Source organism: Notechis scutatus, chromosome 1 (genome assembly GCF_049901735.1).
Source record: "Notechis scutatus isolate UNSWTSFEM ecotype Mainland chromosome 1, rNotScu1.2, whole genome shotgun sequence".
NCBI lineage: Eukaryota > Metazoa > Chordata > Lepidosauria > Squamata > Elapidae > Notechis > Notechis scutatus.
Genome location: NC_142009.1, coordinates 135,752,992 through 135,780,745, shown reverse-complemented (window position 1 = coordinate 135,780,745; position 27,754 = coordinate 135,752,992). Strand labels below are relative to the sequence as shown.

Sequence of the window (27,754 nt, the reverse complement as noted above, 5' to 3'; positions counted from 1 at the left end):
GGTAAGTGCCAGATCAAAATCCTTATAGATTAATCACCCCCACTCCCATTCTAGCCCAATACTTACTTTCTGGGCCTTTGGAAATCTAAAAGGATATACCACTCCCCTTTTTGCCTCTTTAACTTATTTCTTCCTTTTGCTTGTGTTCTATCTCGGAGAGTGGGTGCAATAACGGAGACGAGACATCGAATAGTGACTCCAACTCTTTATTTGTGACTTCAGGAACAGAGCAAAGAGAATAGCAACAGCAGCTCCTTTTATAGAGCTGGCTGCTGTCAAAGCGTCCAATGGTTTAAGTTTGCTGTGCTTGGAGCGTCCAATCGCGGCAGCCCGTTAACTAGCCAATCAGACCAGTCCAGAATGACCAATCACGACTCGCTGTCAACGGACCAATCAAATGTGCAGGATTACGAGCCTGCTTGTGGAACGGCCAGTCAGGTTTGCAGGCTTACGAGCCTGCTAGTTCGGAACACCCCTCCCCTCTAGGTTCCGTCTCAGGGGTGGGGTGATGTATTCGCGCAGGTAGGCAGGTCTTCGCACCTGTCTACCTGATTTGCGCTGTTCAACCTGCCTTAGCTCGGATTCTGGTTCTGGTGGATTGTTTAACGGTGACCTGGCTTCTATGCTGGGTATCCTTGGAGGTGACTCGGGGATGCCTTCAACGTTACCCTCGTCCCTGTCGTCTGGGTCCTCCGAATTTGCTGACCCCGCTCGGCTGCTGTTGCCTGGGGAAGCAATCATCTGCCACGGGTCCTCTCCATCAGGTGAGTATGCTGGGCTTGGTTGTGTGAACTGCGGGCTTGCGTGTCTTGGAGCAGGTATTATTTCGTTTTCAAAATCCTTGGTTTCCCTTCCCCCTCTGGTTCCGATTTCAGAGTTCGTAGAGGGGGTAGTTATCAGCCTTGAACGCAGCTGGTCGATGTGGCGTTTCCACAATCTTCCATCTGTGGTTTCTAATCGGTAGGAATGGGGGCCCGTAATTTGTGTTATCTTGGCAGGGATCCACAATGGGTCACCTGTAAAATTCTTAGCGAATATGAGGTCTCCTACCTTGAATGTACGATGTTTGCTGCTGGAACCCAGGGGCTTTTCTGGGGTGTAAGCAGGGTGTAGGCAGTCCAGGTGTGATCTAAGTTTTCTGCCCATCAGAAGTTCGGCTGGGCTTTTGTTTGTGGTGCTGTTCGGTGTAATATGTTGGAGAAGGAGCATTCTGGCTACTCTCTCGTGAATGTTTCCTTGGTCCATTTTGTGTAGGGTTGTTTTAGTAAACTGAACCATTCGTTCAGCCCTGCCATTGGCCGCCAGGTGAGCAGGTGATGTCAGGGCGTGACGTATCCCCCGGTCCACTAGGTATTGTTCAAACGCCAAGGCGGTAAACTGCGGGCCATTGTCGGAGACCAGGACATCTGGAAATCCGTGTGTTGCAAACAGTCTGTTTAGTTTTTTGATGACCGCTTCTGTGGTGGTGGTCTTCATCTTGTTCACCTTGAGCCAGTTCGAGTAGGCGTCTAATGTTATTAGAAAAGTATGTCCTTTTGTAGGTCCCGCAAAATCAATGTGGATGCGGGACCATGGACCCCTGGGCATTTCCCATTCCGTTGGGGGTGCTTTTGGTGGAGCTGCGCATGTTTCTTGGCATTTGCTACAGGTGGCAACCCAGACTTCGATTTGTCTATCCATACCTGGCCACCATGCGTAGCTCCTTGCCAGTGTTTTCATTCATATGATGCCCGGGTGTCCATCGTGCAGCACTTTCAGGACTCTGCGTTGAAGTTTTTCTGGAATGGCTACTTGGTCTCCCCATAACACGCACCCCTTTTGGGAGAAAAGTTCTGTCTGTCTGTTTTTGAAGGGTTTGAACTTGTCGTTGGGTTCGATTTCTGGCCATCCCCTCTCCACCCAGCTGAGGACTCGCACCAGACAAGGGTCTTTTTTTGTTTCTAACGTGATATCCTGCGCAGTTAGTGGAGGTGAGGGAAGCATCTCTATTTGTAGCGTGGAAAGTGTAGAAGCTGGGTCATCTAGGAACTCTGGCAATGGTGAATGGCTTAAAGCATCAGCATGGGGAATGGCTTTCCCCGGTCGATGTCTTAATTGGTAGTCGTACGCGGCTAAGAACTCCAACCATCGTGTCATTCTTGGTGATAGGATGTGGGGAGTTGGTTTATCCCCTGCTAAAATGCCAAGCAATGGCTTGTGGTCTGTGATTATGGAAAAGGATCGTCCATATAAGTATTCGTGGAACCTTTTAATTGCGGATACAATAGCGAAGGCTTCTTTATCTAATTGACTATAGTTCCTTTCAGTTTTTGACAAAGTTCTTGAAAAGAATGCGATAGGCGCCTCCATACCGTTTGGTAGAATGTAGCTCAGGATGGCTCCTACTCCAAAAGGTGAATCGTCACAAGTCACAGTCAAGGGTAGTGTCTCGTTATATTGGATTAACATTGCATCAGATGTGAGAAGGTCTTTGACTTGTTGGAAAGCTTGCTCCTCTCGACGTCCCCAAAACCAGGAAGCCTTCTTGTCGAGGAGCCTATGCAGGGGTTCAGCAACAGTCACCTTCTGGGGTAGGAAGATGTTATAAAAGTTAATGAGGCCCAGGAAGGCTTGGAGGTCTGTCTTGTTTCTGGGTCTTGGAGCGTTTTTAATAGCTGCTAATTTCTTTTCGGTAGGGTGAATACCTTGCTTGTCAAGAAGGTAACCAAGAAATTCAACCCTCTTAGTGCATAATTGGCACTTGTCCTTCTTGACTTTGAGTCCTGCATCCTGGAACTTTTGTAGGACAGCTCTTAGGCGTTTTTCTAATTGACTTCGTGTAGGGGCGGCTATCAATACATCATCGAAATAGGGTACAACTCCTTTTATGCCCTGTAGCAACCTTTCCATCAAACTTTGAAAAATGCCAGGTGCTACGCTTACTCCGAACTGGAGTCTATTACATTTGAATGCACCCCTGTGCGTGACTATAGTCTGGGCTTCAGCGGTCTTTGCGTCTACTGGCAGCTGCTGATACGCTTGGGCCAGATCAAGCTTAGCGAATACTTTTCCGCCCCCGAGCGAGTGAAGAAGGTGTTGGACCACGGGTACCGGATAGGCGCTCTGTTGAAGTGTGTGATTCAGGGTGGCCTTGTAATCCCCACAAATTCTCAGGGATCCGTCAGGTTTTATGGGGGTTACTATTGGGGTCTCCCACCGGGCATGGTCGATGGGTTCTAACACGCCCTGTGCTATTAATTTGTCCAATTGTTCGTCAATTTTCAGTTTGAGGGCAAAGGGAACTCAGCGTGGCTTTAGACGGATGGGTGCGATATCAGGGCAGAGATTAAACGAAATGGGGGACCCCTTGTACTTGCCTAATTGCTCGGTGAAAATGTCTTGGAAATCCCGGATGAGGACCGCCTCCCAGTCTTCGCTTACAGTCTGGTTGATGCCTGCCAATTCGATTCCTAGTGGCGCGAACCACTACAATCCCAATAAGCTGGGTCGGTCTCTGTCAACGACGGTGAGAGGTAGAGTTGTGGTGTGGTCTTTAAACGAGACCTGGACATGACTGGAACCAGCAACCGGGATTCGATTGCCTTGGTAGTCCTTTAATATGAGTCTCTGGGTGCGGAGATCCTGGTGGCAGATGTCACGAATCAGTTGCTTGAGAGTTTTCCAGGAGACCATTGATAGGGATGACCCGGAGTTGACGTCCATGATGCACGGTCTGTCTTCGATGGTGACCCTTACCCGGATTTTTTTTGCATCTACTGATGAGGCGTGGCCGATGATGATGGTCTGATGTGCCTCCTCTCGTCTGGTATTGGTGGCAAGCATTCGGTTTCTGTTGTATGGGCTCCACTGGGTGTTTGGCCGGTCCCGATTTGATGGGTGGTTGCCCGTTGTCTGCTGGAAGGTATTTTCGTTCCTCTTGGGGCTGGATACTCATTTACTTCTGCAGACCTTGGCGATGTGGCCCCTTTTATCACAGGTACGACAGATGGCGTCTAGGAACCTGCAATCTGCTCGTGGGTGGTTTCCCCCGCATCCGGCGCACTGGAAGTTGGGTTTACGACCTCGCTGGTTTCGCTGGTCGCACTCTGATTTGAGTCTATTGACATCTTCCTCTTCTCCTTCTGATGAGGACTTGATGTCTTCGTGGTGGGCTGTTGTTGTGTGTCTCTCTGTGGGTGTTGTGATGTCACTGGCGAGTTGGTGGCTGGATCCATTTGCTCAGCACATTCGAGCCGCTGACTTCCTGGTTGCTTCTGCTGCAGTAGCATCCGCTATGGCATCTGCGAGGGCGATATCCCCTTTTGCCATAATCTTGCTTTGGATGGTGAGGTCTCTTAGACCCAGGACAATCCGATCTCTCATGGCTTCTTCCAGATTCGCGAAGCCACATAGTCCACCCAAATTTCTTAGGTCAGCTACAAAGTCCCCGATGCTCTCGCTTTCCCGTTGGTCCCTCTGGTAAAACTTGTGTCTTCTGATGAGGGTTGGAACCGCTGGGGCGTAATGAGCCCTGAGAATGGGAGCGAGGATGTCCCAATCCATAGTTTTGACTTCAGCTGGTTTCGCTAGCGCCTTTGCCATTTTGAAAATGGCGGGTCCGTAATGCATTAGGAACACCGTGCGTTTTTCCCCAGGCGTCACATCCTTCAGATTATTGGTTTCCAGGAACATTTGGAACCTGTCCATATACGAGTCCCAATCTTCATTGGCTGGATCAAACGGAGCGGGTGGTATTGCGCTGCTGGTCATTCTGCCGTTTCTGCGCGTTGTCAGCCACGTGCTCTGCCAATACTTCGCGAGTGTTTCAGTCAGCTCTTATCATCTCTGCATCCCACCCTCGTTGCCAGTGTTCTATCTCAGAGAGTGGGTGCAATAACGGAGACGAGACATCGAATAGTGACTCCAACTCTTTATTTGTGACTTCAGGAACAGAACAAAGAGAATAGCAACAGCAGCTCCTTTTATAGAGCTGGCTGCTGTCAAAGCGTCCAATGGTTTAAGTTTGCCGCGCTTGGAGTGTCCAATCGCAGCAGCCCGTTAACTAGCCAATCAGACCAGTCCAGAATGACCAATCACGACTCGCTGTCAACGGACCAATCAAATGTGCAGGATTACGAGCCTGCTTGTGGAACGGCCAGTCAGGTTTGCAGGCTTACGAGCCTGCTAGTTCGGAACAGCTTGCAAATTATTTCCCTTACAAATCTTGGAATCAGAGGTGGTATTCAGCAGGTTTTGACCAGTTCTGGAGAACTGTTAGCAGAAATTTTAAGTAGTTCGGAGAACCAGCAAATACCACTTCTGACTGGCCCCGCCCCCATCTATTCTCTGCCTCCCAAGTCCCAGCTGATTGGCTGGGTCTTCTTTTGTTGCCCTGAACAGGAGAACGGAGCTGGGAAGCAGGTTAGTGGGGTAGGGAGGGAATGGAATTTGGCAGTAACCTTCCCCTGCCATGCCCACCAAGCCAGCCCACAGAACCGGTAGTAAAAAAATTTGAATCCTATCACTGCTTGGAATCATCCAGAGGAAAGTGAGTGTATGGGGCAGAAACTTTCAGGTAAGAGAAGTAACTTGTGTTTCCTCCCAATTCTCTCCAAGCCATTTTAAGTGCAAAGAGCCTTGGTGGTGCAGTGGTTATAAATAGAATGCAGTATTGCCAGCTAACTCACTATTCACTACCAGGAGTTCAATTCTGACCAGCTCACGGTTGACTCAACCTTCCATCCTTCTGAGGTTGGTTAAATGAGGACCTAGATTTTGGGGGGCAATATATGCTTACTCTGTAAACCGCTTAGAGAGGACTGTAAAATACTGTGGAGCAGTATATAAGTCTTATTGTTATTGCTAAATCCTGGGGCTGTATGTAGTTCCTCTAAATCCTGTTATTCATCAGATATTGTTTGTTCCTGGTCTTGCTGGCTAAGGCTGATAAGAATTTCAGTCAGGCAATATGTACTGGCACATACCTCCACTGGGATTCAATTTCCAGGTTATCTCTGAAAAACATGGCACGGATGCTCTTTTTTTTTTCTGCTCTTCCTTAAAGACCTCAGGTAGGACCTGAGATGAACAGCATCAAGTTTTTGAAAATGTTCTAGAAATAATAAATGTGGTGATTGCTATTACCACCATTATTATTACTACTATTAGTAGTGATTAGGATGATTGCTATTGCTATTCTTACACCAATAAACCCCAGCAAGCTGTCAAACCTAATATTCCATAGTTTCAAGAAAGAAGGAAGGAAACTAATCGAAACAGACTGTGAGCTTTCAAAATACTGCAGATATACTTGTCTGGCAAAGAAAAATTAGATTCATAAATTCTTCACTATACTTACACTAAGGTTCTTCCCACCTCAACTCTACAAAAGATTATCTGCAGTAAAGACAAGGAGTATTTTCAGCATAATAACAACCACTGATGCATGAACAGTCTCCTTCTGTGCACATTACAAAACTCATCCACATGCAAATAACCTCATTTTTTTTAACCCAGGGAGGTTCATGATTTTATACATTTTAATATAATAACTAAACTGAACAAAAAGAACAACTTCTCTCTCTTGCAGACTATGTTACATATGGTGGCTTTATGAGCTCCCAACCCCAGGGGAAAATCATTCCATTGCACAAAAGGCATAGAAACAGAAGCTTCATGTTTGACATGAAAATTTGCAAAATGAAAATCTATATAGCAATGCATAAATGCAACAAATATTTGGCAAAGACAAAGAGGTAATAAAAAGAGGAAAATGAAAGTTCAGAGATGAGCAATGAAATTCCAGACATAAATCTCTCTTTATTCAACCGAAGAAATTACTGTACTCATTAAATCTTAATGAGACTCAGTGGGCTGAATTCTTTTTCATAGAAAGAAAAAAAACCCAATAGGGGTATATGATAGTCATATTGCTATGAGGAATGTGATACAAACAGGCAGAATTATAGATAGAACCAAGAGACAGTATTCCACTTATCCTGGGCCAGTTCATTTCCTATATTTTGTTATTGGCTATCATTCATGTAAAGAAAATGCTGGATTAGTTAAACATTTTGGATAAAATACCTCATTTCTTCAAGCATGAGTTTATTGTTAGGATTCATGCTTCTTGCATGTTAATTATAATGCAGCACTAGAAGATAATTTCTGCCTGATTTTGCCTTGTTCATTAAGAAATGCTGCCAAAATAAACTTTTCTTATGTCTTGGGGTCCTATTTCCAAAGGTGGCCTGCCGCTGATTCTTAGTGGTTCTATAGTTAAGATTAGGCACAGTTTGGCGAACTGGCAAATCCCATCACTGGCTGGCCCCATCCCCACCCATTTTTCAAGCCATTTTCAGGCCATTTTTGGGAGCCAAAAATGGCCTGAAAAACATCCCGAAAACACCCCCAAAATTGGCCTGAAAATTGCCCCAAAACAGGCTGAAAAACAGGCAGGGTCAGGCTTAGCCAGTGGTGAGATTAACCCCAACCAGCTGAATCCCACATCTTACTTTGAGGTGAGTGGCTGGGAGGTGGGGCTGGGTGTGATGAGTGACATCACCCACCCAATCACATGGCCAACTGGCCACACCTACCCAGCCGGAGAACCATTTGTTAAAAAATTTGCAGCCCACCACTGCCTATTTCCAATAATGTGGATAAGGCAGCACTGCATGATCTGTGGAAAAGTTAAACTCGCCCTAACTATCAATCGAGTTAATGGCTTAATCATTTCCAGTGTTGGCAAATATTGGTCGGAAATTTTCCTCCTTACTTGCTGCCCACCCTTCAAAAAAAAATGCACAAGCCACTTAAGGATAAGCTGACTTTTCTACCACTATCCCACTTATTTCTTTTTTTTCACATAATTCTTTTTATCTTTGTGAATAGGAGAAAATAAAGCCTGTTATTTATAACAGAAAGGCTTTTTTTTTAAAAAAAAATCCTGAATTCCTGTGTGTACGTGTGTATGTGTGTACCTTTGATGTATAAAAAAAAGAAAAGAGGGGAGGGAAAAAAGGGAAGATGGAAACCTTCAAGTAAAAGATTACATATAATAAATCATTCAGACTAATATTCAGACAGACCATGAAATGTTGATGTCATGCAGTAATATTGATTTTCATTACCCTGACAAAGGACCAATGTATAAGCAGAAAAGGAATTCAAAAGTATTCTTAGGGGTGACATAATAGCAGTATTCCAGTATTTGAAGGTTGCCACAAAGAAAAGGGGGCCAAGTTATTTTCCAAAGCACCAGAAGGCAAGAAAAGAAACAATGGATGAAAACTAAGGAAGGAAGCAGAAGCAACCTGGAATTAAGGAGAAACTGCCTAACAGTGAGGACAATTAACCAGTGGAATGGCTTGCCTTCAGAAGGTGTAGGTGCTTCATCAATGGAGGTTTTTAAGAAAAGACTGGACAGCCACCTGTCTGAAGCGGTATAGGGGTTGGATTAGAAGATCTCTAAGTTCCCTTCCACCTCTATTCTGATTGATGGATTGAAACATACTGGCAATCCAAGATCTTTTTGGAAAATTGCTTTGGAAAAATCAGAAGGAGGCTAACAAATTTTATTGGAAGGCATAAGCTGTTATAAGTTACAGCTGCTTTCATCAGAGTGTTGTGATTAGCTGACAGCAGGTGTGGATGGCTGAGGAAAGAGAGGACTCATATGAGGGGCCAGGACCATTAGGGAGTGGACTGCTGCCTTCAGAGATTGTAGGGGCTGGCACCAGCGATGAGGAGGTTCCCAAGGAGCCTGTGCCAAGTGTGCGTGCATGCAGGGTTGCTTGTAGGAAAGAGCAGCTGCAGCAGCACGGGCGACTCGGGAGTAAGGCTGAAAGGTAATGGCCCCTCCTTCAAGAAGATAAAAGCTGTGAATCAGAGGTTCTTTGTAGGAAGCAAAAACGTTTTTGAAACTCCAACCTCATGGACATTGCAGTATCTTAAGTTGGTATTTGAAGACTCTTGTGTTGTAAAATATTTCTTATCTGTTATTCTTGGCAAGCCTCGCACAGTTTTGGAGAGGCTTGTGTTTTTCCAAGTTAATTAGTTTGCAGCAACCTTTTAACCGGGGATTCGTAAGAATCATTAAAAGGTTTCTGTTCCCTTTGGTTCGTGTTTGTTTTATTGGAAAAGAGTTTGGGTCAGAACACAGATGCAGAAAGCAACTAAACTGATGTAGGATTTAAAGTGGGATGCGATGGGAGAGAGGGAAAGGGGGTGGAAGACATGTTGATTATAAAAATACAGGTTAGATGTGAGACAGATTACAAATACATTATCAGTTAATGATTGTCATATGTTTAGAACCCAATGTGCTGAGACCATCTGAATTAGTTTGAAGCTTTTTGAAGCACGCATGTTCAGTGATTTCTCACTCAATTGTGTTGATAAAGTTTATTTGCAATAGTTGCTTTTCCCCAAACTTTATTAATCTGTAGCTTTTAGTATATGGATACTCAATTCAAAGCTATAATCACTTCATCAATTTTCTTTGTAATACCGAATACATTTATTGATATTAATTCAAAATGGGTAATAATGAGAAAAGCCCATGATATATTGTTGCATAAACCTATTTTATATTTCTAACATAATGAGACTGAAGTCAACTCTTTAAAACATTATCTCAAATATGTAGTAGATATGAAAAAGATTGATGAAATCCAGATTAGTACAGCAAAATAAGAAACCAAAATTCTGCAAGATGCAAGATATAGAGGAAGTTTAGTACTGTCTGACTTTTTTTTTTTAAAAAACAAGTTTTATTAATTTTTAAAACACACAAATTATCATTATTCATTACATGTTTAAACCTTTTTCCATTGTAAATTTAACAAGTCAGATAAATTGTGATTCTGTTTTAAACCATTTCCATATAATATACCAAAACCTCTTATTCAATTTCTCTTTACTTCTCTTTACTCTTATTCAATATCATTATTATTATTTCATCTGATTCTTTCTGACTTAGTTACCATTATTCTCATTCTATATTTCTACAAGTTTTTACCAATTCTCCCCCAAAAAGACATATACACACAACACACAAAACATAAAAAAATCTTTTTGGAAAGTAACTTGGACCCAGGTGTCTCTCTCTTCATGGACTTCAATTATATTCATGCTCATCTTACATATCATTACTTATTTTATTTACCATTCTAATCCTTCTATATTAACTTCTCCACATATTTCACACTTCTTAATTCTACCTTAATTAATCATCTTAGTTTAAATCATTATATTTGTATCTTTTGTCCGTTTTTTATCATCCCTTTGTCTCATCGCTTATGAAAAAAAAGAAAATCAGTTTCTCCTGAAATCATTAATCAGAGTATGATGCCTTTCTATCTCCCCCCTAAGTTAATCAAATTAATCTTTAAAATAATATCTAATACCCAATCAGATTTTGCTTGGTACATTCTATCTAACTAATACATCCAACACAATTAAGTGCATAATTAGACAATAAATCCAAATATTAAAAAGAAATACTATAATAAAAAATTTATAATAACATCAATACCATAATTTTATTAAACTCTTTAATTAAAACAATATTCTAAACCTCTCCTATTATTAAGTTTTAAAGCCAATCATTTTTAAACATTTTAACATTTTAATCTCTTATCAACTCTTAAACCATTGCAATACTACCATCTCATCTTATGTACCTTGCAAAATCTTTTTTTTTTAAAAAAAAAAATTATACTTTATCCATTATCCATAAAAATTCCTTTTTTCCATTTAATTTCAAAACATTGTAGCTTTTCTCCACCTTTTCCCTTTCTTTCTTCTCCCAACAAACCTTTCTACCCCCTTCTTCTAGCCTCTGCCTTACCGGCTTCCCTTCTCTGTCGTATTTCTTTTCCCCTTTGTTTACAATCATCATATTGGTTTTGCACTTTATTTTTCCCTTTCTCAAATGTTTTTTTAGATCTTAAGTCCTTAAGTCCTTTAGTTTTCTTCTTTTCTCTTCTTTTCTTTTCTTTCTCTCTTCCTTTTTTTCTGGATCAAATTCTGAGATTCATTAAAGATGGCTCCTTCCTTTCTTTCTTGTTCCTCTGCTGTCTTCATCTGTTGTAATTTTTGTTGATAATTAGTAAGCGCCATTTCTAAGAAAAGGAAAGCTTCTTCCACACCATCTTTACCATTTTTTTTGCTTGTTCATATTCTTTTCTTAGTTCCTCAACAGAAAGAGCCATTATAAATCTTTTCTTTTCTTTTCTCCTTCTTTCTTCTTACAACAACCAGAATATTCAAAAGAAAATAAAAAAGATAAAACAGTCCCAAAGTTATCAATCAGTCCAAACCAAGGCAGAGTTCTCACTTTCTCCTTCTGGGGTAATATCAATCAAAGAGAAAGAAAGTCCAAATCTGTTTAAAATCTTATTACAATATATTCTAGTCTTCAAATCCTTAAGGCATCTGCTCCAACAAAATCTTAGCATACAAATATTTTCTTTTTAATCCTCTCTCTTCCCACTCATCGCTTAAAACCAATTTCCACCTAAAAAAATAGGTTTCTTAATATCCAGTTATTTATTCCGTAGGAAAAGAGGAAAGCTATCCTTTCAGCACCTTCCAGCAGCCGCTTTTTTCCTCTTCTGGCAGGTATTATTCAGAAAGTCATACTTTTCAGGAATTTTATTAAATATGTCTTAGAGTCCTAGGAGCCAAGAAAAACTTTCTCCTCTCAATCACTTTCTCCACTTCCTCCTGCGCATTCTTACCCGGCTGCCAGCTTCTTTGTGGCGGCCATTACGGACCGCCGCTGCACCGTCCTGGGAAAAGGGGGTTCTGCTGGCCAGGGAGGGGGTCTGAAACACCCCCAGTCCCTTCTCCGGATCCCCCCCTACCTTCAGCTGCCCCTGCAGGGCAGCTGGCTAGCTCCGTACCCGTGTGGGTCGGAGCCCCAAAACGCTAGCGCGGCAGGGATCGCAGCAACCGCAAATCCTGCCGCTCGCTTGAAGCCGACAAACCGGAAGTCCCCTAGTACTGTCTGACTTTAAGTTGTATTTTGCAACTGGCTGTTTAATTTGGATGAAAGAATGCATCTTGCTGGGAAATAAAAGAATATTAGAATTGGAGAAAAATATCCTGAGCTTTTGTTGGCAAGTTCTGATGGTACTATAAAATTAAAATTAATGTAGATTTTTAAAATTATTATTTGAGAAGTGCCATACTGAAAGTATGGAATATATATAAGCCCAGGATATGTCTGAAGATACCTTTATTGACCTTCAAACTTTATAGAAGAGAAACAGCACCTTAGCAAAAATGGCTAATATATCAAGACAGAAGGATGGAGGTTAAGAGGAAGTCAAAGAATGATAGACTGCAAAAGGACATAGTTTTCAACAGTTTTCATATGCTCAGTTAAAAGAAAGATTTAATATGGATAAAAAGATAATTGGAATTGTAAAACACAAAACAGAATTTGAAATTAAATTATGTACAACTGATGAACATGCAGTAGCAAAAACCTTTGTTATGATTTGAAACAGAAGAAGAATAGGTTAAAGATTGCATGACAAGATGGTCGATTACTTTCAGATATAAAACAGAGATGGAAAATTGGGAGAGAACATGGGTAACAGGTATTAAATTCTCACTGTGTCATAATTTAAGATACTTTTTAGGAAATGATGTATTGTTAGTCTATGAATTAGAGCAATTATAATAAATGTACAAATTTACAATATACATCTGGAGATGAAGAAAGTGCCCTTAGAATAATTACACCCAAATATTTAAATAATGCAAACAAAAAAATAGAAAAATGTGTAATATGTTTTCAAAAAACATTATAACATTTAAGAAGTATAGGAGTTACTTCAATGAATTGAATAATTTTATAAATTATCATAATTTTGAACAATGTCAATATATCTATATAATTATCAAGAAGGCAGAATATATCATCAGCATATAATAACATATTGTGTTCAATTCCATTTTTACACTTGAAATATCCACATTTTTAAAAAACAAAATAGGTCAGTTGTTCCAGTATTAAATTAAAAATAAGCACAGATAAAATACATCATTGACAGAGTAATAGATGAAAATATAATTGTAGCAAGGGGAGTAGAATACGGATCCAGTTAAGGGGAGTAGAATATGGATCCAGTTATTTAAAAAGGGAGATTTATGTATCAAAACAAAACTTACTTCAATTTTTTTCAAATCAATGATATCAAAGCCCCTTTTGGCATGTAATGAAACCAACGGCACTGACTTTCCTATTTCCTAAAGAATATCCAGAATATTTATTTTTATTTTATTTATTTGATTTGTCAATTGCTTACAAGATAATAGGTATAAGTATATACATAGTTATGAATACATGAAATGGGTACATATAAGAAAAATAAAAGAAACAATAAGACAGGGACGGTAGGCACTTTGGTGCGCTTATGCACACCCCCTACAGACCTCTTAGGAAAGGGGTGAGGTCAATAGTAGACAGTCTAAGGTTAAAGTTTTTGGGGTTTGGGGAAGAAACTTCAGAGTCAGGTAGAGTATTCCAGACATTGACCACTCTGTTGCTGAAGTCGTATTTCCTGCAATCAAATTTGGTGCGGTTAACCTTGAGTTTGTATCTATTGCTTGCTCTTGTATTGTTATGGTTGAAGCTGAAGTATTCATTGACAGGTAGGACATTGCAATGTATGATTTTATATACCATACTTAGATCAGACCGAAGATGGCATAATTCAAGGTTTTCTAGGTCTACAATTTCAAGTCTGGTGGCATAAGGTATTCTACAATGAGTAGAGGAGTGGAGAATTCTTCTTGTGAAATATTTCTGGACTTTCTCAACTGTGCTAATATCAGATACGTAATGTGGGTTCCAGACCGATGAGCTGTATTCGAGTATTGGTCTAGCAAATGTTTTGTATGCTCTAGTTAGTAGTGTGATATTACCAGAGAAAAAGCTACGTAGGATTAGGTTAACAACTCAATGCCTTTTTGGCTATGTAGTTACAGTGGGCTCTAGCACTTAGATCATTAGAGATGAGTATTCAAAGGTCCTTTACAGAGCTTGGATCATCAACAAGATCTTGACTATTCAGCTTGTATTTTATTTTCTGATTTTTTTTTGCCAATATGTAAGACAGAGCATTTATTTGTTGAGATTTGAAGTTGCCATTTGTTTGACCATTCTGATACATAATCAAGATCTTTTTGAAGGGTAGCAGTATTGTCTGTGGTATTGAACAGCTTTACATCATCAGCGAAAAGAACGCAGTTGCTCTTAATATGATCACAGAGGTCATTTATGTAGAGTATGAAGAGAGTTGGTCCTAGAACACTGCTTTGGGGGACACCACTATTGACAGGTACAGAATTTGATTGGACACTCCCAATTTTGACCATTTGTTGTCTGTTTGACAGGAATGCTGTTATGCAGTTGTCCAGAGATACCATAAGATTTTAGTTTTAGGAGTAGTTTGTTGTGTACCACTGAATCAAAGGCTTTACAGAAGTCTATGTAGATTGCGTCTATTGCTTTGCCCTGATCGAGTTGTGTAATCCATATGTTTTTGCAGTGTAAGAGTTGCAGATTACAGGATAGTTTTTTTTCCTGAAACCAAATTGTTTATTGGAGAGTAGGTTCTTTGTCTCTAAGTGGAGGATAATGGATTGGTTAATAATTGATTCCATGACTTTATAGGTGACGCAGCATAAAGAGATTGGTCTGTAATTTTCAACTAGGCTGGGGTCTCCCTTTTTGAAGATGGGGATGACCGTGGCTTGTGACCATAGGTTAGGCAAGGAGCTGGTCCTGAAAGATTTTTCGAAGATTATGCATAGAGGTTCGGCTATGGCAGTGGATAGCTTTTATAAGAAGTAGGCACATATTCCGTCCGGTCCAATGGATAGAGATGGTTTTAGATTGCGTAGTGCATTTTCAACATTGTCTTCTGTAAAATCAATATGTATTAGATCATTGTAGTTGTCTGTGGTTCGGCTAGGAAATACTGGGCATGATCCATTGCTGTTTACAAATACTGAGCCGAAGAATGTGTTAAAGATGTTGGCTTTAATGGTGTCGTCGTTGCAGTCTTTACCATTAGGTCCTATCAGGGGTGGGATGGACCTTGAGTCTTTTAGTTTGTTGTTTACAAAATTGTAAAAAGCACGGCTGGAATTGGTGCATAGAAGGATTTCCTCTTGTGTAATGTGATAATTGGTGCATTCAGTCTTCAGGCATAAATTTTTGTATCGGTTTTTGAAATTGGCAACGTGACCAAATTTGTTTTTCCGCCAGAGTGATCTCTTTTTGGATTGAAGTTTTCTTATTGTTATGGGGAATCTGTTTTTTGTTTTGTTTTGGGAGTTGTTGTTGGTACATATAGTTTGATGACTCTTTTGACTTCAAGTAAAAATATGTTGTAATGGTCTTCAACAGTATTGCATCCAGTGAATAGAAATTGCCAATCAAGGGATGAGAGATCGTTGTCTATAAGATCATAGTTGCCTTTTTTGAAGTTATAATTGGGGATTACGTCATTGTGATGATTTTTGTGTGGGCGTATGTTGAGACAAAAGTCAATCATATTGTGGTAACTGCTGGAAAAGGGTTCTTTAGTTTGTATTCCGTAAATTAAATTCAAACTATTGCAGAAGATGAGATCGAGGCAGTTGTTTAGACTAGTGCTGTTGGTTACTAGTTGTTCCAGTCCCAGATTTTTAACAGCATTGTAGAAGGTTGCGTGTATGGGTTCAGTTGTACATTCATTTAGGGTCCAGTCAATATGAGGTAGATTGAAGTCACCAAGAAAGATAAAAGTGTGTGGGCAGGATGCTGCCCATGTTAGTAGTGTATTTAGATTGTTTACATGTTTGATGTCATAATCAGGTGCTCTGTAACATAGTAAGAATCGAAATGTGATACTTAAGGATAGTTCACAGATGATGGTTTCAGGAAGAGCAAGCTCCCGGGTAACTTGGATGTTTTTTTTAGATGTAAGGACTTTTTATAGAAGATAGCAACACCACCTCCTCTACGAATTTCATGATCTGATCGGTAAATATGATAGTCTCTTACTGTGGTAATGGAGTCAGGGAGAGATGCCTGATCTTTGGCTGATCTTTGAGTGGACTTCTAGCAAAGCGTTATGAAACCAGATTTAAGAGCATGGATAATCATTTTTAAACTTCATGCCAAAAATATTTTTGCATCAGTGTTTAATAAATTGGAAGAAAGTTTGAATAGTCAGCACAGTCTTCTCCAATCATCAAGTTCATGGATAAATAAATCTCACTGAAGAAGTAAATAGAAATAAAATGCATAATTATACATCTATAATAGTATTTGGGTAAAAAACGGAATCTATGCATATATTAATAGAATAACATTCAGCTAGGGATCTTCTCCTGTCTTCATAAATGTAACACCTTGATCCATCTTCATATTAGTTACATCATAACAGTGGTGGGATTCAAATTTTTGTACTACCAGTTCTGTGGGTATGGCTTGGTGGGCATGGCAGGGGAAGGATACTGTAAAATCTCCAGTCAAAGCTGGTATTTGCCGGTTCTCTGAACTACTCAAAATTTCCGTTACCGGTTCTCCAGAACTGGTTAGAACCTGCTGAATACCACCTCTGCATCATAAGTGTAATAATGAATGCTTTGGATTGTTCTGGTTTTCTTTTCTTTTTTTTTCTTCTTAGAAAAGGCACCAATTTCTAATTGTTTTGATTATCATTTGGGGAAAATTGTCTACCTTTAAAATATCTCTAGTACCTGTGGGAATCCAGGAACACCCCTATATTGTTTGTGGTGGCTCATATTTCCATTAAATTATCATGCAGGAGCAAGATCAATGGGGCCTTTCTGCACTGAAAAAAGAGGTCAACCAGGGACTTGTAGTCGACCCTGAGAGATGTGTCATGAAGGAAGATACCCCTTACTCCTCTTGGAAGAACAAGGAAATCTACAACATATACATACCCAGAGAGAGAACAGAGACAGAGACAGAGACAGACAGAGAGACAAAGACATCATTGTGAATAAGAACAAAGTAGAAAAACCTCAGAGGGAGAAAACAAATTCAGGCATCACATGACTACAATATCCTGAATGTTCATAATTGCTTGATAAATTTGAAACACTACTGGGCCACAAACAGGTTCCCTTCCTCTAAAAAAAAATAGATGACATGCCCGAGTTTAAAGCTTAGTTATCGATTCAACTTTTTTTTAACATTATCACTGCAAAATGTACTGTAAATATTCTGTTTTTGTTTTTTTGTACAGAGACTCTCCAATCAGGGAATTATATGAGGACACAGTTTAAAAGGATATGAAATTATACCCTTCCTAAAGCAAAACAGATTTGGATCCTCTCCATACCTGGATAGGAGATGCCGAGGATTTGTTATACTCTGATTTAAATTTAGGGCAGGATTTATATTTATCAGGACATTTTTATGCAGGAAAAGGTTAACTTCACACAGTTCTATTATTTATTATCAAGTGAAAATGCAACATGATTGACAGAGTTTGGGAGCTGTTCACACTAGTCCCTTTTTGTTGACCTGCTATTGAAGCTGACATATTTCATTTGTTTCTGAAGACTTTTACCAAGAAAACTTTTAGAAAATAGAAGTTAGGCTCAGGAAGCTAAAAAAGCTGTGGCAAAATACTAAGCGATTTTTTTAAAAAAAGCAAAAAAGCAAAGAGGGAAATGCCCCTCTGATTCTGCATAAGGTAGTCCTCGATTTACAGCAGTTCATTTAGTGACCATTCCAAGTTACAACGGCACTGAAAAAAGTGACTTATGACTGTTTTTCACAGTATCCCCATGGTCAAAATTCAGAAGCTTGGCAACTGCCCTGTACTCATGACCGTTGCAATGTTCCGGGGTCATGTGATCGCTTTTTGCAACCTTCTGAGAAGCAAAGCCAATGGGGAAGCCAGATTCACTTAACAACTGTGTTAGTGACTTAACAACTGCAGTGATTCACCTAACAACTGTGGCAAGAAAGGTTGTAAAATGGAACAAAACTCCACAACAGTCTGGCTTAGTAACAGAAATTTTGGGCTCAAATATGGCCATAAGTCAAGGACTGCCTTTATTGCCCTCATATGAAAAAGACATCAAAGGAACTGGCTCTCATTTAATTGCCATTTTCTAACAAATTGAGGATCTTGTGTTTAGGAAAAGGAGAAGGAAGGAAGAATAGGAATCAAAAAGTCTTCCTTCAACATCCCAACAAGAGGCCCAGAATCTGGTCGAATGGACAGTAGAACATAGGTTTTTGCAATTAAAAAAATAATTAATCTCTCTTCAACTTTCCTCACTGCAAGGAATATGTGTTGAAACTCAACAATTTATTCAATCTATCTACCCATGTTTCCCTGTAAATAAGACTGGGTCTTGTATTAATTTTTGCTCCAATAGACATGTTAGGGCTTATTTTCTGGAAAATATGAGACTAAATGTATGACGATCTTAACTGGAGCTTATTTTTGGGATACGAGCCTCCTGAAAAATCATGCTAGGACTTATTTTCCAGTTGAGTCTTATTTTTGGGGAAACACAGTAGTTTAGTTAGACTCACTGTATTGGTTTTGGCTGGGATTCCATATGAGTGATGGTGGTCACTCTTCTTGCTTTTATCATATTTCACTTTTCCCAACAACCTCCTTTTTGCATCTTGAGATTGGGCTTCATTGGTTCACTAAGGAAATTTCTCATTCACATATTCCCCCTATGCAGAACCGCACAGTTATCCAACTGATTTTTGTGTTGTGTATTGAAACAAAAGTTGTTAAATTCAGGGCAGGAAATTTCCCGGCACCTTTCTTTCAATTTTCCCAGAGTTGGGCTGAGCGGAAAAGTCTTAAGTAGAAATGCTAAAAACTCTACAAATGAGGTAGGATTTTCAGTCTGACTGTGCAACCTATTGCAATTATCTTTTACATTGTGGACTTTGAGGGCTAGGTGAAAGGGTGGGAAGAAATCATTCTGAAGGTTTTAAATCTTGTGTTGTAACAGGCATATATTAGCCAGCCTTTGAATTCCTATCCCAACTTTAAGAAAAGCTTAAGTGAGGAAACGGAACCTATTCCAGAATACCTGAAGTAATTTTTAATTAACATATTTGACTATTGTTTGGAAAGACAACGTGCTGAATGTCAGCAAGTGCTTATGAAGATTAAATGGGCTGAGACTTGAGCAATTAGAAAGAGTTTGCTCTTTGCTGAAAGTAATGTTATTAAGAGTAAGCACATGCCACAAACTATTTTACAGACATGCCCAATTGCTTACATCAGCTAGTGGGAGGTAAAAGGCCTTTGCCTCTACTTTCACTCAAGCTAATACTTCCATAATTTGCAGTAATTTGAGGAAATAAAGCCTCTGAACATTTATATTAATGGAATTCCAATTATATTCATGGTGGGTTTTGTCTGAAAATGTAGCTTGTAGTGAGAGAAAAGAATTATGTTTGGATTTCCTCTTTGATGAGATTACAGATTTTTACCTGTGGGCAATTTGTGGCACCTCAAATGATTCACAAATAAAATCTGACTTGTATTCCTCCTCCTCCTCCTTCTCTCTTTCTCTCTCCCCTCCCCTTTCCCTCTCTCTCCTCTTTCCCCTCTCCCTCCCCCCTCTCTCCCCCCCCTCTCTCTCACACACACAGAGAAGGACAGAGAGAGATGGGGGAAAGAAAGAGAGAGGGCAGTAGGAGAAGGAGGGAGGGAGAAAGGGAGAGAGGGAGAGAGGGAGAGAGAGAGTATATATAATAATGTTGGGGGTTTGTACACAAAAATGGCTGCTTGATCTTCTCTGTTGCATTATTTCAAAGCAAGTAAACTAACATTTGCTTTGGCAGACTATATCTAAGAGGATGAGATAAAATAATCCCACACACGCGCATTGCAAGCAGGATTTTTCATTTTCTTAATTGGCGCATTTAACAACTGAGCACGCAGCTGTGAACATGAGAGCACACCGTCAGTGGAATTTGTCACATAGCCATGTAGAGGCAAAGGGTAATAAGCAAAGCAAAGGTAACATGTAACCCATCTGAGTTTCTCTTATGAAAATAATTCCTAGAATTAACACCACAGTCGGATATGCAGTATATTCTTACCATCATTTCACTTATGAAATGATTTTCTTTGTAGCAGTATCAATAATATAATTTCTGAACAGTCTGATGTAGGAGAGTGCTGTTACTCATTAAAAATACTGATTATAGATACAGAGAATGTGAATCTATATCTCTGTAGGTCAAAAACAAGAGAAAGGGAGGAAAAGCACCATTATACACATACACTGACATGAGGATTGAATGAAAAGTATTGCTTCCATTTTCATTAGTTTAAATAAGAATATTTTAATACACAAAACAAGAATAATCCTTGAAATGAGCTCTTAGGTTACTTATGTCTATTTCTCCATATAATCACCAGAATTCTGCTAATTGTTCATTTAGGTCAAGCAGATGCCCACAAAAATGTTCCTTCAATTGATAAAAAAGTAGGTTCACGGTACCAAGCCTGCACTGTAAAGTGAATGAGCTAAGACAGTGCAATCCAACTTTGCAATTGTCTTTTGGGTGTCTCATGATGGGTGAGACACAGTGTGGCCAAATTGCCTTCTTGTGCTTTGTTTAAACATTGTTTTAAAGTTTTGTGTGTTGCCTTGTAGAGCTCTGAGTTCTTTTAGTTCAAAAAAATCCATAACACCATCAGTACCTCTCCATGTTCCAAATCTGTAACCATGAGATTTCCTGCAGAGGTTTCAAATTTTCCCCCCACAAGTAAATCTTTGTTATGCAGTGATGTGTCATTTCTGAGCCAGAAAGATGAGCCCATGTCACAATGCTGTGAAGAAATTTCTAATATTCTCATAGTATGATAATAATTACTGTCAAATTTCAATTCTTGAAACTTTAATCTCTGCCAACTTCTCTTACCACAAATCTTCCAACCTTGAAAAACATCAATAATGTAATCCATGTGTTCCAGTGAAACTCCAAGCTTAACTGCACAAATCACTGCTTCGGGCTTCACCATCTTTACATTTTTTTGGCTCAGTATTCTTATCAACAAGTTGCCACCAAAAACAGCTGGCATTCAGTGGTAAATTTCAATTGGAGGGACTCTTTTGGCTGGCAAAATTCAATCATGGTGTGTTGCTTAAAATGCATTGATGAATATTCACTGCAGGCCTCAATTTCATGAACAATAGCAAGCCAACCTTTCTCACAGCAATTTCCCACCAACAGGAGTGAAAAATCAGATGCTAAAGAAGGTGGCAGAATTTCTAGCCTGTCAGCACTGCCATCTATTGGAGATTTATAACATTAGTTACTTTTCATTCAATCATCTCTCTCTCTCTCTCTCTCTCTCTCTCTCTCTCTCTCTCTCTCTCCCTCCCTCCCTCCCTCCCTCCCTACCTCCCTCTCTCTGTGTTTGTGTGTGTGTGTGAATTATGCCTGTCTATCTTCTGTTAACATTTCATAAAAATAGACTAATAAAACATGATTTAGTGCAAAATGTAATGGCTATAGCTTGGGAGATCAACCATCATCACAAAGAGACGTGGAGATAGTGAATTGTTGTACACTGGATTTTAAGTGGAAAATGTGTTAAATTTTACCTGTGCCACCCAAGCATAAGCAAAGCTTTTGATCTTGACCTCCCCTGTTTTCTTTTATGGAAAGCATAAAAATCTGAAATGCATGTGTGAGACAAAATCATAAAAATGTGGGTGGATAGATTCTTTTAAGAAAAAGCTTTCATAATGACAGGAACTTAAAAGCATGTAGCCAGCTGTGCTTTCAGTTAAGACACAAGAAACTGGCAAGTAATTCCAGTTTATTCCCTTGGCACCTGAGACCCTTCTCCCCCTTCCCCTAGGAGAGCTCTTATATAAAGCAAAATAATGCTGTTTTCCAGATTGTTTTTGTTATTAATGTTTGACTTGCTCAGTTCTCCTCCTTTTGAAAAATAATTTAATCATTGCCTCAGAAAATTAATTTCCATGATTGCAAATGTTCATGAACTCAGTTTTGTTCATTTTTACGGGTACAGTGAAGATTCCACTGTACCCTAAAAACATACACTCATCTTCTCTTCTCTTTTTTTTTTTTTTTGGAACAAATTTTTATTGATTTTAAAGACAAACAAACCATCATTAACCATTGAATACATAAAACCTCTTTCCATTATTAATTTTACAAATCAAGTAAAATATTATTTTATACAGCATAATTCTGTTTTACACCATTTCGATATGGACATATAAATATCTCTTAGCAAATTTCTCATTATTTCTCTTTTCGTATTCAATTTCATTATTATTATTATTATTTTCTATATTTATCCAGTTTATAATCATCATCTACATTTCTCTCTGATTTAATTACCATTATTCTCATCCAACATTCCTCTGAGGTTTTATTAATTCTCAAACAAACGTGAACACACAAAACACAAAAATATAAAACTTCTTTTAAGAAAGTAGTTTGGCCCCAGATTACCTCTCTTTATATGGACTTCAATTAAATTCGTGCTCATCTTATATACCATTACCTATCTTATTTACCATTCTATATCTTCTATATAACTTCTCACCACTTTTCATTCTTCTTAATTCTATTTTATTTAATTCATTTTAATTTAAATCATTATATTTGTATTTTTTGTCCATTCTTTCCAAATTATCCATTTATCTCATTCCCTACAGTAAGAAAAAAAAGGATTTCTCCTGAAATCACTGATCAGAGTATGATGCCTTTCTATCCTCCCCCTAAGTTAATATTTAAAATAATGCCTAGTACCCAATCTGATTCTGCTTAGTACATTCTACCTGCTAACCTTTAAAAAGAGGAAAAAAAAATAAGTCCATACTAATTAATATAATTAGGTAATAAATCTAAATGTTGAATCTTATAACATTCCAATTATCTATTTCAAAGAACAAATGCTACAATAATAAGTTTATAGTAGAATCAAGACAATAGTCAATTAAACCTTTTAATTAAACTCAATATTTTAAACATTCCTTTTAATATTTTGTTAGATTTTAAAATCTGTCATTGCTAAACATTTCAATATTTTAGCCTTTTATTAATTCTTATAACCTTCTAGTTTTCTATTTCTAATACAAATACTACAATACCATCTTATGTACCTTGCAGAATCTTCTTTTTTAAAGAAATTATACATTACCCTTTATCCCTAAAAAAAATTCATTTTTTCCCATCTTGTTTCATACCTTTGTGGCTTTTTGCTCCCTTTTCCCTTCCTTTCTTATCCCACCTGGCCTTTTTACCCCCTCCTCTACTAACCTCCGCCTTTTTAGCTTCCTCTCTCTGTTGTATTCCTTTTTCCTTTTGCTTAATAACATTGTGTTGATTTTGCATCTTATTTTTCTCTTTCTTGAATGTTTTTTTAAGTCTTAAGTCCTTCATTTTCTTTCCTCTCTTTCTCCTTTCTTTCTTAATTAAATTTTTAAATTCATTGAAGATGGCGTCTTCTTCTTCTTCTTCTTCTTCTTCTTCTTCTTCTTCTTCTTCTTCTTCTTCTTCTTCTTCTTCTTCTTCTTCTTCTTCTTCTTCTTCTTCTTCTTCTATTTCCTCCATCTGTTGTTGTGTTTGCTGATAAATAGCAAGCACCATTTCTAAAAAAAGGAAGGCTTCTTTCACAGCGTCCTTGCTTTCTTTCTTTATTTTCTCATATTCCTTTCTAAGTTCATCAACAGGTAAAGCCATTATAAATCTTTTCTTTGTTCTTCTTCTTAAAGCAACCAAGATGTTTCAAAAGTTAAAACAATTCCCCAAAGTCCCAGAGACATCAATCAGTCCAGACAAAGCACAAAGTTCTCACTTTCTCCTTGGGGTGGTATCAGTAACAAGGAAAAGAAAAAAAGCCCAATCTGTATTTTAGAGCCTTGTTGCAACTAATTCTTAGTCTCAAAATCTTCAAGACATCTCCTCCAGCAAAATCTTTATATATATATGTTATGTCCCACCTTCTAAAATAAACAGTTAAGGCTGAAAGCAGCAGTCCTTGTAAAGAAAGGCAGCAAACAGGAAAATGTTATGTCCCACCTTTTAAAGTAAACAGATAAGGCTGAAAGCAACAGTCCTTGTAAAGAAAGGCAGCAAACAGGAATTTTCACAGATAGCTCCAATAAGTAAAAGTTCCAACGAACTAAATCCAAGACTCAACAAGATTCTTCAGATCAAAATCCTTCACAAAGTAATTCCAATAAGTAGAAGTTCCAACGAATTAAATCCAAATCCCAACAAGATATTTCAGATCAAAATCCTCCAAACTGTGCTCTTCAGTTCTCCTTGCAAATAGACACTTTGTTCCGGACAAAGTGCAAAGTCATATCTCTCCCTTTATAGAGTAACTAATTAGTCTAATTGCTGGTCTGCTCTCCTACTGTATCCTCGTTGGTTCCTCCTTGTCAGGAGACGTCTTGTCCTGACATCTACCCAGCAATCATCCAAATTATCATCTTCTTCACCTGAAGATATCATTGGTTCCTCATTATCACCCGTTCCCGGCTGACCACCTAATTGAAGGGTGGAGGAGTTTGAAGGTTCAAGCCGATCTTGCAAATCAAATGCATTCATCTCCTCCTCATCGTTAGAACTTGCTGATTCATATAAGTCCTCCTCGCTGGAGCTGTCATTCAAAAAACCTGTAGCAGATGCCGGAATCACAACACTATCCTCACCGCAGGGCCCTTCCCCGGGTCTGGCGATCCGGATGCGGTTTCGAAGGGAAGCGTGCATGAAAGTCTCGAAGCAGATCCGAAGCATGAAGTGTAGACGCATCCGTCCAGGAACAAACCTCCGAGTCATCTACCCTCCTCCTGACCAAATACTGGAAGCGACCTTTGAGCCAACGGGAATCAAGGCGTCGACCACCGTATCGTCAACAGCAGGCTCCTCAGAAGGCAATGATAACGGACCCGGTTCAGCAGAATCACGTAATCGACAAACAGAAGAATCAGGAATCAAAAGAGATCGATGAAAGACGGGTGAATACGCATGGATCGTGGCAAAGTGAGGCGGTATGCCACGGGATTAATAACTGCCTCAATCGGGAACGGACCAATAAACCGATGATCAAGTTTTCTAATAGGGCGATCGACCTTCAGATGTTTTGTAGATAGCCACACTTTATCACCCACAACTAACGGAGGGTATCTCGGACGGGACCGATCTGCAAACCGCTTATAATCTTCTTTTGCCTTGTTCAATTGTTGTATCAGTAGACGGCGAACTGCGTGTAGTTCTTCCAAAAACTCTCGGGTCTCAGGAACCGGGGAATCCATCATAGTTAATGGGAAGAAACGCGGATGATAACCCATATTTGCAAAAAATGGCGTGACACGGGTGGAGGTATGCTGCGAGTTGTTAAACGCGAATTCTGCTAACGGGAGGTATTTCACCCAATCGTTTTGTCGCAAATTAACAAAACATCTCAAATATTGAGTAAGAATCCCAATCACCTTCTCCGTCCCGCCATCAGTTTCCGGATGGTGCGCTGACGCTAAACATACTTTCACTTGTAAAGCCGCCATTAACTGTTTCCAAAATTCTGCCGTAAACTGGACCCCACGATCAGAAACCAGTCTATCAGGCAGTCCATGTAGACGGAAGATATGTTGCAAAAATAACTGAGCCGTGAGTGCGGGACGATGGTAATTTCCGACAGGGAATGAAATGGGCCATTTTAGTCAACATATCCACTACCACAAGCACTGTTGTGAACCCCGATGAAGACGGTAAATGTGTCAGAAAGTCCATAGAGATCGCTCCCCATGGTCTACTTGGAGTCGGCAAGGGTTGCAAAAGTCCAGGAGGTGCACCGGATGCTGCTTTCGCTTGCCTACATTGAACGCAAGAAGCGACATAAGAAGACACATCATGACGAACTCGAGGCCACCAAAAAGTCCGAGTGACCAAATGCAAGGTCTTGTGTAATCCAAAATGACCAGCGGCTGGGTTATCATGACATTGTGTCATGATGAGAGCCCTCAACGGTCTGGTAGGCACATATAATAAACCCGATATCGAAGCAGATCGTCTTCAAAAGACCATGGAGAAGTTGGGCCAATGTCCTCCCGTCTCTGCTGCGCCCACGCATCCAAACGTTGCGCCTCTCGTAGTTGGGCCCGTAAATCTACCGGTTCCTGCAGTACGGCTAGAGATTCCGGTGGTAACACTGTCCGTAAAGGAAGAGGATCTTCGGCACAAGTATACTCCGGTTTCGAGATAATGCATCCGCCTCCGGTTCTGACCACTTGGAACGTAAGTAACCGAGAAATTAAATCTGGCAAAAAAATAACGACCAACGAATCTGCCTTTGATTCAATTTCCTAGCCGTGGTCAAATGTTCCAGGTTCCTATGATCTGTCCGAACCTCCACCTTGTGTCGAGCTCCCTCCAAATGATGTCTCCAAGTCTCAAAAGCAACCTTAATAGCTAACAACTCTTTTTCCCAAATGGTATAGTTGCGTTCCAAAGCTGTAAGCTTCCTAGAATAATAAGCGCAAGGAAAGAAAAGAGCGCCATCCTCCGAAGCTTGTAACAGCACTGCTCCGATAGCGACATTAGAAGCATCTGTCTCGACCCCAAATGGGTGATCCGGATCAGGATGCTTCAATATGGGTTCAGTTATAAATGCTTTTTTCAAAGTGTCAAAAGCCTGTTGTTGTGGAAGCCCCCACACATATGGAACCTTCTTGCAAAGAAGCTGGGTTATGGGATCCATTATCTTCGCAAAACCTGGAATGAAAGTCCGATAATAGTTGGCAAATCCTAAAAGTCGTTGCACATCTTTAACCCGACGAGGAACTTCCCAACTACACAACGCCTCAACCTTTTTGGGGTCCATAGCAATGCCCACAGGAGAAATAATGTGTCCCAAGAATTCGATAGACGACTGAAAAAAGAAACATTTTTCTAATTTAGCATAAAGTTTATGTTCCCGAAGACGCTGAAGCACTTGACGCACCTGCTGAAGATGTTGCTCTTTAGATTTTGAATAAATCAAAATGTCGTCCAAATATATGACAACAAACTTATCCAACATGTCTCGAAAGACATATATATGTCTTTCATATATATATTGTCCTCTCCCTTCCCACCCATAACATGAAGCCAAGTTTTTACCTTTTATAAAAAACAACAGGTTTCTCAATAGCAATTTGTTGATTCCATAGGGAAGGAGAGTAAACTTTCCCTTTCAGCACCTCAGTTTTGCCACTTGAAACTCTCCTCTGGAAACAAAGCATCATTCAAGGAGTCATAGTTTTCAGGATTAGACGTCTCCTAAAGTCCTGGGTCAGCCAAAAAAACTTTCTCTTGGAAACTTTCTCCCCTCTTCCTCCTGCTCAGTCTTACCCAGCTGCCGGCTTCTTTGTGACAGCCATTACAGACCGCCGCTCGACCGCCTTGAGAAAAGGGGGTTTTGCCAGCTGGAGAGGGGGGTCTACAACACCCCCAAACCCCTCACCAGCTCCCCCCTGTCTTCGGCTGCCTCTGCGGGGCAGCCTTAGCCTCTAGATCCGTCAGGATCGGAGGCACCAAGACGGATAGCGCTGCAGGTATCGCGCAGGATCGCGAATCCCTGCCGCTGGCGAAGCCGACAAACCGGAAGTCACACTCATCTTCTCATACCTCAAGATGTGAAGAAAAAAAAAAAGAAATGTAAAGTTCTGTCAGAGGACATCCCAACCAGTGGTGGGATTCAAATTTTTTACTACC

At 39.8% G+C, this 27,754-nt stretch overlaps 1 long non-coding RNA gene across 1 annotated transcript in view; it reads left to right on the top strand.

The window, feature by feature from the left end:
- LOC148133012 (uncharacterized) overlaps positions 1 to 27,401 on the top strand; it is a 179,292-nt gene extending 151,891 nt beyond the window's left edge. Inside the window, exon 2 of the long non-coding RNA XR_015747032.1 lies at positions 27,313 to 27,401. This is a non-coding gene — a long non-coding RNA (uncharacterized LOC148133012). The remainder of the gene's footprint in view (positions 1 to 27,312) is intronic.
- The last annotated feature ends 353 nt before the right edge of the window (positions 27,402 to 27,754 follow it).